At 43.8% G+C, this 18,930-nt stretch overlaps 1 protein-coding gene across 6 annotated transcripts in view; it reads left to right on the top strand.

The window, feature by feature from the left end:
• The window catches only part of LOC126210404 (speckle-type POZ protein-like), a 711,709-nt gene that overhangs the window by 546,622 nt on the left and 146,157 nt on the right, over positions 1–18,930 (top strand). The window contains exon 1 of one of the 6 annotated variants that reach the window (XM_049939649.1): positions 8,463–8,548. The exons of the other annotated variants lie outside the window; for them this stretch is intronic. The gene's annotated coding sequence lies outside the window, so the exon portion shown is untranslated. Of the gene's footprint in view, positions 1–8,462; positions 8,549–18,930 lie in introns of those variants that run through there. 6 annotated transcript variants of the gene reach the window in all.

The following is an 18,930-nucleotide window of genomic DNA, read 5'->3' on the forward strand; positions in this document are numbered from 1 at the left end:
AGTTAGACTCCATAGCGTACAGCAGAGATGGACGTAGTACGAACTTCGGCCAACAGGAGCCACTGTTAACCGCGCTTTTTAGTTTCTACTTGCCACTCTTAGTTGCGACTTGTCACTGAAATCGCAGAAAGCAGTGCTAAATTCGACCAATAGATGGCTCACGTATTTGAATGTGAAATACTACTTGCGACTGCTAACTGTGACTGAAATCGCAGTTAGATTCTGTAAAGTTGCTACTGTGATATCTGTGACTTCTCAGTCACTGCGATTTCTAACAGATACGCGATTTCCTGCCCACCACTAGTCTGTATGTGTGGATGGATATGTGTGTGTGTGCGAGTGTATACCTGTCCTTTTTTCCCCCTAAGGTAAGTCTTTCCGCTCCCGGGACTGGAATGACTCCTTACCCTCTCCCTTAAAACCCACATCCTTTCGTCTTTCCCTCTCCTTCCCTCTTTCCTGATGAGGCAACCGTTGGTTGCGAAAGCTAGAATTTTGTGTGTATGTTTGTGTTTGTTTGTGTGTCTATCGACCTGCCGGCGCTTTCGTTCGGTAAGTCACCTCATCTTTGTTTTTATATATAATTTTTCCCACGTGGAATGTTTCCCTCTATTATATTGATATCATAAATTTGAATCCAACAATTGCGTTTGTTATTGTCACATTTCGAAACCTTTTCTGTCGTCTTATTTTCCTCTTTCTGTTTTTGCCAGTAGTTTCACTTTGTTTTCACCTTCTCCTTTTTTACCGTAATCTGCAATACTATTTTACCCGCCTATATATACTCTATAATACGTAACCCACTTTCAAACCATAACCAAAAAAATTTTTTTGCCGCTTTCAGCACTACCGCCGCTATAATATCCACCGTTTCTAGCTCACAAACAGTTCCTTTCACCTTTTAAACAACCATTTCGGCCAGTCCTAATAATTTTCGCTTTATTTTCATTTCCGTTTTTCCCACATCACTTATAATTTATAGCCGCTTCCCACAGGTTTTAACGTCATTATTTCTTCGTCAGACAATTGTCAGCCTCATTTTCACAATCTGCCACCACAAAACCACTCCTTTAATATACTACACGCAGTTTTTTCGAAATTTTCCCGAATTTCTCCGTCCTTTAACGTGTTTTGGCGGCAACACAACCACCTAACCTTTATGCTCATCGCTGTCTACCAAACCGAGTCCAACAGAGCCCAGCTGTAACCAACACCTTTTCGCCTTTTTTCATTCCAGATCTCCACTTACTTTCCAGTTCACCTTTATCTCTCCCCATATATTTTTACTTTCATTTTCGTTTCACCTCATGTTACACTTTCCACCTTCTAATACCATGTCACCCTCACAACACCCCCACAACGACCCCATTAAGTTTTATTTACATTCCCTCCGCAGACATGCCTTCGCCCTAGCCAGATTATGCTCCCATATTCTATTTTCTCAGGCTTGTCTGACATTTGGCATTACCCCCAAAGGCCTCACACTTAAAGTTCCCATCTCTGGCTGCAACCCTTCCTTCCATCAGTCCCTATACCAGTTCCAAACTGAACAATCCATTGCCCTCACCCACCTAATCCTTCACCTACACATCAACTCAGCCAATGAGCACACCCGCCAACTCCTATCCTTAATAAAAGTCCTTAATCTTTCCTCTCCCACATCCACACCGGCTGTTCAGAGCATCCTCCTACAGGCCAACCGTAAATTAGAGCAGCATGCCACCCTCCACCTCAAAAAACTATCCAATCTCCTGGTTTCCCACCTCCGGAAAGGCAACTCACTCACCCTTCACAACCTTTCCAGCAAACCTCAACCTCCTCTCATTGCACACAAACCCAGTCTCTCCCATCTACTCAATCTCCCACTTCCAGCTCCACTCCCTCCAAAACCTCAAAATTCCGATCAACACAATCTGGAACCACAACACCCTAATTCAGTAGTTAACCTTTCCTCCAAACCTCTCTCCCAATCCGAAACCTCTGTCCTATCCAAAGGCCTCACCTTCAGCCCCACTCCCAGATTCAACCAAACAGCCCTCGTCAAAGATTTACTGTCCTACACCCGTACTCTCTGCTGGAAATATCACTTTGCCACGAAGAAAAATGATCCTAATCCTACTCCTAATGATCCAACTCCCCAAGACACCATCCAAATTGAACCCTGCCTGGAACAGTTCCGTCCTCCGTCACAGCGGGACCCACCTCCTCTTCCTCAAAATCACCCTCTCCAAACCTTCCAGGAATTTCTGACTTCCAGCCTTGCATCTCAATCCTTCTTAAAAAACCTTAATCCTACACCCAACATCACCACTGCTGAAGCCCAGGCTATCCGTGATCTGAAGGCTGACCGATCCATCGTCATTCTTCCGGCGGACAAAGGTTCCACGACCGTGGTACTTGATCGTCGGGAGTATGTGGCTGAGGGACTGCGTCAGCTTTCAGACAACACCACATACAAAGTTTGCCAAGGTAACCCCAGTCCTGATGTCCAGGCGGAGCTTCAAGGAATCCTCAGAACCTTAGACCCCCTGCAAAACCTTTCACCTGACTCCATCAACCTCCTGACCCCACTGACACCCCGCACCCCTACCTTCTACCTTCTTCCTAAAATCCACAAACCCAATCATCCCGACCGCCCCATTGTAGCTGGTTACCAAGCCCCCACAGAACGAATATCTGCCTACGTAGATCAACACCTTCAACCCATTACATGCAGTCTCCCATCCTTCATCAAAGACACCAACCACTTCCTTGAACGCCTGGAATCCTTACCCAATCTGTTACCCCCGGAAACCATCCTTGTAACCATTGATGCCACTTCCTTATACACAAATATTCCGCACGTCCAGGGCCTCGCTGCGATGGAGCATTTCCTTTCACGCCGATCACCTGCCACCCTACCTAAAACCTCCTTCCTCATTACCTTAGCCAGATTGATCCTGACCCACAACTTCTTCACTTTTGAAGGCCAGACATACCAACAATTAAAGGGAACAGCCATGGGTACCAGGATGGCCCCCTCGTACGCCAACCTATTCATGGGTCGCTTAGAGGAAGCCTTCTTGGTTACCCAGGTCTGCCAACCCAAAGTTTGGTACAGATTTATTGATGACATCTTCATGATCTGGACTCACAGTGAAGAAGAACTCCAGAATTTCCTCTCCAACCTCAACTCCTTTGGCTCCATCAGATTCACCTGGTCCTACTCCAAATCCCATGCCACTTTCCTTGACGTTGACCTCCACCTGTCCAATGGCCAACTTCACACGTCCGTCCACATCAAACCCACCAACAAGCAACAGTACCTCCATTATGACAGCTGCCACCCATTCCACATCAAACGGTCCCTTGCCTACAGCCTAGGTCTTCGTGGCAAACGAATCTGCTCCAGTCCGGAATCCCTGAAACATTACACCAACAACCTGACAACAGCTTTCGCATCCCGCAACTGCCCTCCCGGCCTAGTACAGGAGCAAATAACCAGAGCCACTTCCTCATCCCCCCAAACCCAGAATCCCCCACAGAAGAACCACAAAAGTGCCCCACTTGTGACAGGATACTTTCCGGGACTGGACCAGACTCTGAATGTGGCTCTCCAGCAGGGATACGACTTCCTCAAATCCTGCCCTGAGATGAGATCCATCCTTCATGAAATCCTCCCCACTCCGCCAAGAGTGTCTTTCCGCCGTCCACCTAACCTTCGTAACCTGTTAGTCCATCCCTATGAAATCCTCAAACCACCTTCCCTACGCTCTGGCTCCTATCCTTGTAACCGCCCCCGGTGCAAAACCTGTCCCATGCACCCTCCCACCACCACCTACTCCAGTCCTGTAACCCGGAAGGTGTACACGATCAAAGGCAGAGCCACATGTGAAAGCACCCACGTGATTTACCAACTGACCTGCCTACACTGTGATGCATTCTATGTGGGAATGACCAGCAACAAACTGTCCATTCGCATGAATGGACACAGGCAGACAGTGTTTGTTGGTAATGAGGATCACCCGGTGGCTAAACATGCCTTGGTGCACAGCCAGCACATCTTGGCACAGTGTTACACCGTCCGGGTTATCTGGATACTTCCCACCAACACCAACCTATCCGAACTCCGGAGATGGGAACTTGCCCTTCAGTATATCCTCTCTTCTCGTTATCCGCCAGGCCTCAATCTCCGCTAATTCCTAATTTCAAGTTGCCGCCACTCATACCTCACCTGTCTTTCAACAACTTCTTTGCCTCTACACGTCCACCTCGACTGACATCTCTGCCCAAACTCTTTGTCTTTAAATATGTCTGCTTGTGTCTGTATGTGTGGATGGATATGTGTGTGTGTGCGAGTGTATACCTGTCCTTTTTTCCCCCTAAGGTAAGTCTTTCCGCTCCCGGGACTGGAATGACTCCTTACCCTCTCCCTTAAAACCCACATCCTTTCATTTTTCCCTCTCCTTCCCTCTTTCCTGATGAGGCAACCATTGGTTGCGAAAGCTAGAATTTTGTGTGTATGTTTGTGTTTGTTTGTGTGTCTATCGACCTGCCAGCGCTTTCGTTCAGTAAGTCACCTCATCTTTGTTTTTATATATAATTTTTCCCACGTGGAATGTTTCCCTCTATTATATTGATATCATAAATTTGAATCCAACAATTGCGTTTGTTATTGTCACATTTCGAAATCTTTTCTGTCGTCTTATTTTCCTCTTTCTGTTTTTGCCAGTAGTTTCACTTTGTTTTCACCTTCTCCTTTTTTACCGTAATCTGCAATACTATTTTACCCGCCTATATATACTCTATAATACGTAACCCACTTTCAAACCATAACCAAAAAAAATTTTTTGCCGCTTTCAGCACTACCGCCGCTATAATATCCACCGTTTCTAGCTCACAAACAGTTCCTTTCACCTTTTAAACAACCATTTCGGCCAGTCCTAATAATTTTCGCTTTATTTTCATTTCCGTTTTTCCCACATCACTTATAATTTTTAGCCGCTTCCCACAGGTTTTAACGTCATTATTTCTTCGTCAGACAATTGTCAGCCTCATTTCCACAATCTGCCACCACAAAACCACTCCTTTAATATACTACACGCAGTTTTTTCGAAATTTTCCCGAATTTCTCCGTCCTTTAACGTGTTTTGGCGGCAACACAACCACCTAACCTTTATGCTCATCGCTGTCTACCAAACCGAGTCCAACAGAGCCCAGCTGTAACCAACACCTTTTCGCCTTTTTTCATTCCAGATCTCCACTTACTTTCCAGTTCACCTTTATCTCTCCCCATATATTTTTACTTTCATTTTCGTTTCACCTCATGTTACACTTTCCACCTTCTAATACCATGTCACCCTCACAACACCCCCACAACGACCCCATTAAGTTTTATTTACATTCCCTCCGCAGACATGCCTTCGCCCTAGCCAGATTATGCTCCCATATTCTATTTTCTCAGGCTTGTCTGACATTTGGCATTACCCCCAAAGGCCTCACACTTAAAGTTCCCATCTCTGGCTGCAACCCTTCCTTCCATCAGTCCCTATACCAGTTCCAAACTGAACAATCCATTGCCCTCACCCACCTAATCCTTCACCTACACATCAACTCAGCCAATGAGCACACCCGCCAACTCCTATCCTTAATAAAAGTCCTTAATCTTTCCTCTCCCACATCCACACCGGCTGTTCAGAGCATCCTCCTACAGGCCAACCGTAAATTAGAGCAGCATGCCACCCTCCACCTCAAAAAACTATCCAATCTCCTGGTTTCCCACCTCCGGAAAGGCAACTCACTCACCCTTCACAACCTTTCCAGCAAACCTCAACCTCCTCTCATTGCACACAAACCCAGTCTCTCCCATCTACTCAATCTCCCACTTCCAGCTCCACTCCCTCCAAAACCTCAAAATTCCGATCAACACAATCTGGAACCACAACACCCTAATTCAGTAGTTAACCTTTCCTCCAAACCTCTCTCCCAATCCGAAACCTCTGTCCTATCCAAAGGCCTCACCTTCAGCCCCACTCCCAGATTCAACCAAACAGCCCTCGTCAAAGATTTACTGTCCTACACCCGTACTCTCTGCTGGAAATATCACTTTGCCACGAAGAAAAATGATCCTAATCCTACTCCTAATGATCCAACTCCCCAAGACACCATCCAAATTGAACCCTGCCTGGAACAGTTCCGTCCTCCGTCACAGCGGGACCCACCTCCTCTTCCTCAAAATCACCCTCTCCAAACCTTCCAGGAATTTCTGACTTCCAGCCTTGCATCTCAATCCTTCTTAAAAAACCTTAATCCTACACCCAACATCACCACTGCTGAAGCCCAGGCTATCCGTGATCTGAAGGCTGACCGATCCATCGTCATTCTTCCGGCGGACAAAGGTTCCACGACCGTGGTACTTGATCGTCGGGAGTATGTGGCTGAGGGACTGCGTCAGCTTTCAGACAACACAACATACAAAGTTTGCCAAGGTAACCCCAGTCCTGATGTCCAGGCGGAGCTTCAAGGAATCCTCAGAACCTTAGACCCCCTGCAAAACCTTTCACCTGACTCCATCAACCTCCTGACCCCACTGACACCCCGCACCCCTACCTTCTACCTTCTTCCTAAAATCCACAAACCCAATCATCCCGACCGCCCCATTGTAGCTGGTTACCAAGCCCCCACAGAACGAATATCTGCCTACGTAGATCAACACCTTCAACCCATTACATGCAGTCTCCCATCCTTCATCAAAGACACCAACCACTTCCTTGAACGCCTGGAATCCTTACCCAATCTGTTACCCCCGGAAACCATCCTTGTAACCATTGATGCCACTTCCTTATACACAAATATTCCGCACGTCCAGGGCCTCGCTGCGATGGAGCATTTCCTTTCACGCCGATCACCTGCCACCCTACCTAAAACCTCCTTCCTCATTACCTTAGCCAGATTGATCCTGACCCACAACTTCTTCACTTTTGAAGGCCAGACATACCAACAATTAAAGGGAACAGCCATGGGTACCAGGATGGCCCCCTCGTACGCCAACCTATTCATGGGTCACTTAGAGGAAGCCTTCTTGGTTACCCAGGTCTGCCAACCCAAAGTTTGGCACAGATTTATTGATGACATCTTCATGATCTGGACTCACAGTGAAGAAGAACTCCAGAATTTCCTCTCCAACCTCAACTCCTTTGGCTCCATCAGATTCACCTGGTCCTACTCCAAATCCCATGCCACTTTCCTTGACGTTGACCTCCACCTGTCCAATGGCCAACTTCACACGTCCGTCCACATCAAACCCACCAACAAGCAACAGTACCTCCATTATGACAGCTGCCACCCATTCCACATCAAACGGTCCCTTGCCTACAGCCTAGGTCTTCGTGGCAAACGAATCTGCTCCAGTCCGGAATCCCTGAAACATTACACCAACAACCTGACAACAGCTTTCGCATCCCGCAACTGCCCTCCCGGCCTAGTACAGGAGCAAATAACCAGAGCCACTTCCTCATCCCCCCAAACCCAGAATCCCCCACAGAAGAACCACAAAAGTGCCCCACTTGTGACAGGATACTTTCCGGGACTGGACCAGACTCTGAATGTGGCTCTCCAGCAGGGATACGACTTCCTCAAATCCTGCCCTGAGATGAGATCCATCCTTCATGAAATCCTCCCCACTCCGCCAAGAGTGTCTTTCCGCCGTCCACCTAACCTTCGTAACCTGTTAGTCCATCCCTATGAAATCCTCAAACCACCTTCCCTACGCTCTGGCTCCTATCCTTGTAACCGCCCCCGGTGCAAAACCTGTCCCATGCACCCTCCCACCACCACCTACTCCAGTCCTGTAACCCGGAAGGTGTACACGATCAAAGGCAGAGCCACATGTGAAAGCACCCACGTGATTTACCAACTGACCTGCCTACACTGTGATGCATTCTATGTGGGAATGACCAGCAACAAACTGTCCATTCGCATGAATGGACACAGGCAGACAGTGTTTGTTGGTAATGAGGATCACCCGGTGGCTAAACATGCCTTGGTGCACAGCCAGCACATCTTGGCACAGTGTTACACCGTCCGGGTTATCTGGATACTTCCCACCAACACCAACCTATCCGAACTCCGGAGATGGGAACTTGCCCTTCAGTATATCCTCTCTTCTCGTTATCCGCCAGGCCTCAATCTCCGCTAATTCCTAATTTCAAGTTGCCGCCACTCATACCTCACCTGTCTTTCAACAACTTCTTTGCCTCTACACGTCCACCTCGACTGACATCTCTGCCCAAACTCTTTGTCTTTAAATATGTCTGCTTGTGTCTGTATGTGTGGATGGATATGTGTGTGTGTGCGAGTGTATACCTGTCCTTTATTCCCCCTAAGGTAAGTCTTTCCGCTCCCGGGACTGGAATGACTCCTTACCCTCTCCCTTAAAACCCACATCCTTTCATTTTTCCCTCTCCTTCCCTCTTTCCTGATGAGGCAACCATTGGTTGCGAAAGCTAGAATTTTGTGTGTATGTTTGTGTTTGTTTGTGTGTCTATCGACCTGCCAGCGCTTTCGTTCGGTAAGTCACCTCATCTTTGTTTTTATATATAATTTTTCCCACGTGGAATGTTTCCCTCTATTATATTGATATCATAAATTTGAATCCAACAATTGCGTTTGTTATTGTCACATTTCGAAATCTTTTCTGTCGTCTTATTTTCCTCTTTCTGTTTTTGCCAGTAGTTTCACTTTGTTTTCACCTTCTCCTTTTTTACCGTAATCTGCAATACTATTTTACCCGCCTATATATACTCTATAATACGTAACCCACTTTCAAACCATAACCAAAAAAAATTTTTTGCCGCTTTCAGCACTACCGCCGCTATAATATCCACCGTTTCTAGCTCACAAACAGTTCCTTTCACCTTTTAAACAACCATTTCGGCCAGTCCTAATAATTTTCGCTTTATTTTCATTTCCGTTTTTCCCACATCACTTATAATTTTTAGCCGCTTCCCACAGGTTTTAACGTCATTATTTCTTCGTCAGACAATTGTCAGCCTCATTTCCACAATCTGCCACCACAAAACCACTCCTTTAATATACTACACGCAGTTTTTTCGAAATTTTCCCGAATTTCTCCGTCCTTTAACGTGTTTTGGCGGCAACACAACCACCTAACCTTTATGCTCATCGCTGTCTACCAAACCGAGTCCAACAGAGCCCAGCTGTAACCAACACCTTTTCGCCTTTTTTCATTCCAGATCTCCACTTACTTTCCAGTTCACCTTTATCTCTCCCCATATATTTTTACTTTCATTTACGTTTCACCTCATGTTACACTTTCCACCTTCTAATACCATGTCACCCTCACAACACCCCCACAACGACCCCATTAAGTTTTATTTACATTCCCTCCGCAGACATGCCTTCGCCCTAGCCAGATTACACTCCCATATTCTATTTTCTCAGGCTTGTCTGACATTTGGCATTACCCCCAAAGGCCGCACACTTAAAGTTCCCATCTCTGGCTGCAACCCTTCCTTCCATCAGTCCCTATACCAGTTCCAAACTGAACAATCCATTGCCCTCACCCACCTAATCCTTCACCTACACATCAACTCAGCCAATGAACACACCCGCCAACTCCTATCCTTAATAAAAGTCCTTAATCTTTCCTCTCCCACATCCACACCGGCTGTTCAGAGCATCCTCCTACAGGCCAACCGTAAATTAGAGCAGCATGCCACCCTCCACCTCAAAAAACTATCCAATCTCCAGGTTTCCCACCTCCGGAAAGGCAACTCACTCACCCTTCACAACCTTTCCAGCAAACCTCAACCTCCTCTCATTGCACACAAACCCAGTCTCTCTCATCTACTCAATCTCCCACTTCCAGCTCCACTCCTTCCAAAACCTCAAAATTCCGATCAACACAATCTGGAACCACAACACCCTAATTCAGTAGTTAACCTTTCCTCCAAACCTCTCTCCCAATCCGAAACCTCTGTCCTATCCAAAGGCCTCACCTTCAGCCCCACTCCCAGATTCAACCAAACAGCCCTCGTCAAAGATTTACTGTCCTACACCCGTACTCTCTGCTGGAAATATCACTTTGCCACGAAGAAAAATGATCCTAATCCTACTCCTAATGATCCAACTCCCCAAGACACCATCCAAATTGAACCCTGCCTGGAACAGTTCCGTCCTCCGTCACAGCGGGACCCACCTCCTCTTCCTCAAAATCACCCTCTCCAAACCTTCCAGGAATTTCTGACTTCCAGCCTTGCATCTCAATCCTTCTTAAAAAACCTTAATCCTACACCCAACATCACCACTGCTGAAGCCCAGGCTATCCGTGATCTGAAGGCTGACCGATCCATCGTCATTCTTCCGGCGGACAAAGGTTCCACAACCGTGGTACTTGATCGTCGGGAGTATGTGGCTGAGGGACTGCGTCAGCTTTCAGACAACACCACATACAAAGTTTGCCAAGGTAACCCCAGTCCTGATGTCCAGGCGGAGCTTCAAGGAATCCTCAGAACCTTAGGCCCCCTGCAAAACCTTTCACCTGACTCCATCAACCTCCTGACCCCACCGACACCCCGCACCCCTACCTTCTACCTTCTTCCTAAAATCCACAAACCCAATCATCCTGGCCGCCCCATTGTAGCTGGTTACCAAGCCCCCACAGAACGAATCTCTACCTACGTAGATCAACACCTTCAACCCATTACATGCAGTCTCCCATCCTTCATCAAAGACACCAACCACTTCCTTGAACGCCTGGAATCCTTACCCAATCTGTTACCCCCGGAAACCATCCTTGTAACCATTGATGCCACTTCCTTATACACAAATATTCCGCACGTCCAGGGCCTCGCTGCGATGGAGCATTTCCTTTCACGCCGATCACCTGCCACCCTACCTAAAACCTCCTTCCTCATTACCTTAGCCAGCTTCATCCTGACCCACAACTTCTTCACTTTTGAAGGCCAGACATACCAACAATTAAAGGGAACAGCCATGGGTACCAGGATGGCCCCCTCGTACGCCAACCTATTCATGGGTCGCTTAGAGGAAGCCTTCTTGGTTACCCAGGTCTGCCAACCCAAAGTTTGATACAGATTTATTGATGACATCTTCATGATCTGGGCTCACAGTGAAGAAGAACTCCAGAATTTCCTCTCCAACCTCAACTCCTTTGGCTCCATCAGATTCACCTGGTCCTACTCCAAATCCCATGCCACTTTCCTTGACGTTGACCTCCACCTGTCCAATGGCCAACTTCACACGTCCGTCCACATCAAACCCACCAACAAGCAACAGTACCTCCATTATGACAGCTGCCACCCATTCCACATCAAACGGTCCCTTGCCTACAGCCTAGGTCTTCGTGGCAAACGAATCTGCTCCAGTCCGGAATCCCTGAAACATTACACCAACAACCTGACAACAGCTTTCGCATCCCGCAACTACCCTCCCGGCCTGGTACAGAAGCAAATAACCAGAGCCACTTCCTCATCCCCCCAAACCCAGAATCCCCCACAGAAGAACCACAAAAGTGCCCCACTTGTGACAGGATACTTTCCGGGACTGGACCAGACTCTGAATGTGGCTCTCCAGCAGGGATACGACTTCCTCAAATCCTGCCCTGAGATGAGATCCATCCTTCATGAAATCCTCCCCACTCCGCCAAGAGTGTCTTTCCGCCGTCCACCTAACCTTTGTAACCTGTTAGTCCATCCCTATGAAATCCCCAAACCACCTTCCCTACGCTCTGGCTCCTATCCTTGTAACCGCCCCCGGTGCAAAACCTGTCCCATGCACCCTCCCACCACCACCTACTCCAGTCCTGTAACCCGGAAGGTGTACACGATCAAAGGCAGAGCCACATGTGAAAGCACCCACGTGATTTACCAACTGACCTGCCTACACTGTGATGCATTCTATGTGGGAATGACCAGCAACAAACTGTCCATTCGCATGAATGGACACAGGCAGACAGTGTTTGTTGGTAATGAGGATCACCCGGTGGCTAAACATGCCTTGGTGCACAGCCAGCACATCTTGGCACAGTGTTACACCGTCCGGGTTATCTGGATACTTCCCACCAACACCAACCTATCCGAACTCCGGAGATGGGAACTTGCCCTTCAGTATATCCTCTCTTCTCGTTATCCGCCAGGCCTCAATCTCCGCTAATTCCTAATTTCAAGTTGCCGCCACTCATACCTCACCTGTCTTTCAACAACTTCTTTGCCTCTACACGTCCACCTCGACTGACATCTCTGCCCAAACTCTTTGTCTTTAAATATGTCTGCTTGTGTCTGTATGTGTGGATGGATATGTGTGTGTGTGCGAGTGTATACCTGTCCTTTTTTCCCCCTAAAGTAAGTCTTCTGCTCCCGGGACTGGAATGACTCCTTACCCTCTCCCTTAAAACCCACATCCTTTCATCTTTCCCTCTCCTTCCCTCTTTCCTGATGAGGCAACCGTTGGTTGCGAAAGCTAGATTTTTGTGTGCATGTTTGTGTTTGTTTGTGTGTCTATCGACCTGCCAGCACTTTCGTTCGGTAAGTCACCATATATATATGAAACATTCCACGTGGGAAAGCACTTTCGTTCGGTAAGTCACACCATCTGTGTTTTTAGATATATTTTTCCCACGTGGAATGTTTCCCTCTATTTTGTATATAAACTAACAAATACAAATCCAGGGCCACATGAAATGAGTTAAAAGTGCTGGATATTGCCACTGAAGATACTTCTCAAAGAAAAGAAGTGAAACACATATGGAAATAAACAAACTGCCTTCAATTAGTTGCACAGCTTGAACGTACCTCCATGAATTATAGCAACTAACGAAAGATGGAAAACAGAAAAAAAATGACAATAAGATTTTAATTTATGTTGATGACACTGTAGTTATGTCTACCACATGGAATGAACACTTACAAATGCTAAATGAATTTTTCAATAGACTAAGATCACAAGGAATTACCATTAAACTATCAAAATCACATTTTGATAGGAATGAGATGAAATTTTTGGGTCACATAGTGAGTATGACAGGAATCAAACTGGCCCCACATAGACTAGATGTACTACACTTTGTCGTGAACCTTCAAACAGAAGACAACTAAAGTCATGTTTAGGAATGATAGGATTTTATTGAAAATTTCTTCCACAAGCAGTATTGAATGCACCTCACTTATCGAAATTATTAAAAGTAAACACATTGTGGCATTGGGATGAACATTGTACAGAGAAGTTTAACACTATAAAGGAAAATTTAGCAAATTCGCATATACTACTTCAGTCAGACTTCATATTGCCAATCCAACTATCAGCAGAAGCATCTGACTATGGTCTGGGACAATGCATACTTTAAAAACATGTTGTGCAACAGACAATAGAACACAGGCCAATAGCTTTTGCCAGCAGAATGCTCATGAACCATGAAACGAATTATATTGTCACAGAAAAAGAGATATTACCTGTAGCATGGGCTTTCAGAAAGTTTAAGTTACTTAATGGTAGGCAACGAAAATATAATACATTGTGACCGTAATGCAATAATCCTTCTACTGAAAAGCAGACTCTTACACAGTAGACTCACTAGATGGCCTCTCTTTTCACTGGAATTAAACTTTTCAATTAGTCACATAAAAGGAAGAGACAACTTGGTAGCAGATGGCTTATCAAGATTACCTGTTGGCTTACAGTTAAACCACGATGTAAAAGACAGAGAAATATTTGCTATATATTTACTGAAAATTAATAAGTATGAAAAATATATTCAAATGCTCAATTGTACATTAAAAACTCTACAGCAACAAGATAGTAGTTTAAATAGGCACATTCGAAGTATGCAACAAAACAACTCGGATCAGGATGAAAATGGGAAGATACGTAAAGGAATTTTGTTTCATAAGAACAACAAAACAGGTAAACGGTTACTATGCATCCCTAAAGACAGCATAAAATATCTTACGCGGTATGTATACTTAGGCTGTGAATACTTTGGACTAAAGACCTGTATAATGCATGTGAAAGAGTATTAATACTTTAAAAAAAAGAATCAACAGGCAAAGAAAATATTACACTCCTGCAAGGTATGCCAAAAGATAAAAATAAATAGTTCAGAAGTACACACACTTCTGCACCCCATCATTTCAGGAGAAATTTGGGAGTTAGTGGCATTGGATTTCTTTGGCCCATTGCCTAAAGGCCAGGGAGGAATGGGATGCATCCTAGTCACTTTAGAATGTTGGTCAAAGTTGGTAAAATATTATCCTCTAATAAAAGCTGCAACCAATAAAAGATGGTAAAGCATTATCCTCTAAGAAAAGCTACAACCAATAGCATAGTAAATAAATTATGAGATCACTATTTTAAACAGGTCGGGAAACCTAAGAACCTGTTAACAGACAGTGGGAGCCAGTGCACATTCAAGAACTTCAAAGAGCTTTTGGCATGGGAGAATGTAAACCATATTTTGATTTTGTGCTACTATCCACAAAGTGTTAACTGGGATGTTTGTTCTGAATGTACTGTGCAACTGAACACTTAAAGTGGACAGACTTAGTAAGTGAACTGGAATTAGTGTTGCAAGAATTGCCACACTCGGTCATTAAGGTATCACCAGTGGAGGTAATAGGACAACAAGTAGAAGGGGAACCCTTCTTGAAATGGGTTAAATGGTCAGAAGAAAACTCTGCCCTCCAGCTGATGTCAGTAAAAAATATTAAAGCAGAGATGACTATGGTAGTTGAAAAATGGAAAAAGAGATGGGAAAAAGGCACCCCTATATCATATAGAGAAGTAGATATAGCATTGTTTAAAAGGCACAAGAGAACTGACAAGTATTGGAAAACAATGAGTAAGTTTTACTCACTGTATGAGGGGCCATTCATGATAATCAGGATACCGCATGCAAAGGCAGTAATGTTAACCAACCCAACAACCAGCAAAGAAACGGGCATGTATAATACCCAGGATTTATGCCCTTTCATAAGAAATTAAAGAGTGATTAAGTAACAGTCAATTTTTTCCAAAATTGCTGGGTCTAGCAAGCTTATTAGGCAGTTTCTAATAAATTAAATAATTCAGAAATAGTGTGTAGTTAAGACTCAGGATTTTAAGTGGCCTCACTGAGGGGTGGCAAGAGGAAGGTGATTACATTATGCATGGTGATGTTGAGAATGTTAGGTTGAACTCGACCTGAGGTATTAAGTTCGGCAGTGAACCCATCAAGAAAATTAGAAACAGTTTTTTTTCTTCCCTATCAGGGCTTTTACACAGATAAAAGTAACTGATATCACTGCATGTATAGAGTAAGCTAAGTAGCAGCTCCAAGGCGGGGAGTCTGTTCCTAGTTTTGAGGTTGTTACGCATGCTCCACATACAACAAGGAAGTATGTCATAATGAAAGAGATGTAGAATGTCTACACTAGTATTAATACTGACTGCATTATGACTGAGCATAAATTAAACCTTTCTGCAGTTCCTCCACTTATAACCACGTTACAAGCCACTATGTGTTATTTATGACTTAGAGAAGTTTTATCAGAAATGGATAACGAGAAATTAACATTCATATCAAATAAATCGTTTATGACATGTTATTCCCTTTTGAATATGACATTTTATTTGGTTTTGGCTGTGATTACAGTGGATTTCATAATGGAAACTAAGCTTCATAACAACACCCCAAAAAGTGTTATATGAGTCTTTATATGCAAATACAAACCGAGATCCTCAGTTTTTAATACTTGTTTAATGGTTTTACTAATGATAATTATTATGACTGCCATGCTGAAGTATTTTAAGTGACACACTGACTGATCAATTTAGGTTGTAAAGGTATTATTGTTTCCGACCACACCAACAGTGCTTTGTTACCCCTGTAAGGCGTGAAAATGTAAAATAAGTAAATAAAAGGTTCACTTATCGGCTTTGGAGACAAACTGAAAATAGTCAAAGGAGGAGTCTAAGGTGTTCGTAACTTGACATATTGTTTTACAATATTCTAAATGTGCGTATGTATGTATGTTTATAAGTTTGGTTTTCTTCTTTACTTCCTTTCCTGTTTGTTCATGTATAAGGGATGGCATATGCAAGGGTACAAAGTCTCCCTTTAATTTGTTGATTTTATATTTATAGGGGGGTGGCATATGTAAGGGTACAAAGTCTCCCTTACATTTGTTGATTTTATATCCATGTTGTGTAGCTTCAAATAAATGAACAAGCAGAATGAGTTGAGAATTAGGTTGTTTCATGTTAAGGAGCTAATTATCTTTATGTTTTTATTATTTACTTTGCTTTCGTAGTCTGCTGCTGTTGTATTTTTGAAGTCATTGCAAGTAACAGCAAAGAGACCCCAGGCCAAGTGCAGTGCCCAAGGAATACTGAAGAATGGAACATAGAGCTAATAACAATGTCAATGCGAAATTCAATTGTTTCTGGTGTGAGAGAAAGACTGGTCAGTCCTGCTTGTCTGTATTTGTCTATGTTTGTGAGGAAATAATGAATTGTTATTCTGTATTTGAGGAATGGTGGTACTCCTTTAGTAGCGTACTTTGAAGCAAAAAAAAAAAAAAAAAAAAAAAAAAAAAAAAAGACCTTCGCAGGAGTTAGTCAACATTTGTTCCACTGATGGTGCAAGATAGTTGAAGACCTTCACATTATACAGGGTGGTCAATTCATAGTGACCGGGCCAAATATCTCATGAAATAAGCATAAAACGAAAAAACTACAGGGAACGAAACTCGTCTAGTTTGATGAGGCAAACCAGATGGCGCTATGGTTGGCCCGCTAGATGGCGCTGCCATAGGTCAAATGGATATCAACTGCATTTTCGTAAATAGGAATCCCCATTTTTTATTACATATTCGTGTAGTGCATAAAGAAATACGAATGTTTTCGTTGGACCACTTGTTTCGCTTTGTGATGGCGCTGTAATGGTCACAAACATATGGCTCACAATTTTAGATGAACAGTTGGTAACAGGTAGGTTTTCTTAAATTAAAATACAGAATGTAGGTACGTTTGAACATTTTTTTTTCGGTTGTTCTAATGTGATACATGTACCTTTGTGAGCCTATCATTTCTGAGAACGCATGCTGTTACAGCGTGATTATCTATAAATACCACATTAATGCAATAAATGCTCAAAATGATGTCCGTCAACCTCAATGCATTTGGAAATATGTGTAACAACATTACTCTCAACAGCGAGTAGTTCACCTTCCGTAATGTTTGCACATGCACTGACAATGCGCTGACGCATGTTGGCAGGCGTTGTCGGTGGATCACGATACCAAATATCCTTCAGCTTTCCCCACAGAAAGAAATCCAGGGATGTCAGATCCAGTGAACGTGTGGGCCACGGTATGGTCGTCTTCTGCCACCCTACAGAACCCAGAGCCAAAATAGACCTTGTAATCTTACCCTCCCACACATCACCAGTAGATTTTCAGTCTCTTAAATAATTGATTCATTTCATAAGCTTCAAGAGGAGTAACATGTTCAAATAACTTTTTTACTTATCTTCATTTTCTCGTTGGCTGCAGTTCGACACATGAAGGGGTATATACTTGAGGTTGAAGTTTTTGACTTTGGGGATTCCAGGTAACTTGATAACAGTTAAGTAAGTCTGCTGTGTTATTTCTGTTTCTATGACTTTTTATATATATCCCATTCTTCTATGTCACACTATCTTTACAATCTCCACATTAAAACAGATATTTACATTGTTATTGCAAAAATTAAATACAGGTCCGATTCCATCAGAGGCACACCCACTACTGCTTCACTCTGCAGTACTAACAACATTCCAAAGAGTTTACAAAACAAAAGAGTTTACAAACTTTCATGACAAAAGAAGAATCTTCACCAAGTTATATCATTATTTTATAAATGAGCACAGAAATAAATTTAATAATTAGTGGCAGATTGCATAATTAATAATAGTTATTCTAAGTGTGCCAGATATTTTGTAGTTTTAAATGTTTCTAAAAGAAGAGCAATTTTAACCGTACACACAGAATTAATACATATCGATTGTAATTTCTTTTTATACATTTTAGCCTGAAATATACTGCATCATATGAAATTCTTTCTTGAGATAATTTTAACCTATTCAAGATTTGAAAATATTTTTGTTATTGGTTACTTCTATTAAAGAAAGGTAGTGTTGGAGACGGGTGTCCCATTACAACCTGCAACATCGTCATGAACATGTCCTCCAAATGCTTCAGTCCCACAGATGTACCAGTCATTACTAAAAGTCTTACTCCTTGCCTCACTCCCAAATCCAATCATGCTGGGTATACTGTGGTTATGAAACACAGTATTTATCTGTCAGAGGGACTCCATCAGGTGTCAGATATATCCTCCTACAAGCCCTGCCACAACAACCCCATCCAAAAAATCCAGTAGGATCTCCAGTCCCTCCTTAAGCCCTTAGGTCCATCCTAGAATATCTCCCCTAAGTCTCTCTCTCTCTCACTCCCCCCCCCCCCCCCAACACACACAAACATATCCCCACCAAATCCTACCCTCTAAATGATTCCTACAGTTCATAAACTGAACCATGCTGCAACTTGTTAGTGTACCTCCACAGAGAGAATCTCTGCTCTTGTGGATCAACACCTTCATCGTATTACACATAACATACCTCCCTACATAAAAAGACGCCAACCATTTCCTCCATCGATTCTCCACAGTTCCTGTTCCTTTACCAACAAGTTCCCTGCTTGGCACTGTCAGTGCCACTGCCCTCTACACTAGCATCCCAATTCTCATGGCCATGCTGCTATTGCAGGCTAGCTTTCTCAATGCTTGACTGACTCTAAACCTACAACTTTCTTCCTGGTTACCATGATCAAGTACATCCTCAACCCACAATTACTTCCCCTTTGAAGGCATCACCTATGAACAAATCCATGGTACAGC

This window comes from Schistocerca nitens, chromosome 10, assembly GCF_023898315.1.
Source record: "Schistocerca nitens isolate TAMUIC-IGC-003100 chromosome 10, iqSchNite1.1, whole genome shotgun sequence".
NCBI classification, from domain to species: Eukaryota; Metazoa; Arthropoda; class Insecta; order Orthoptera; family Acrididae; genus Schistocerca; species Schistocerca nitens.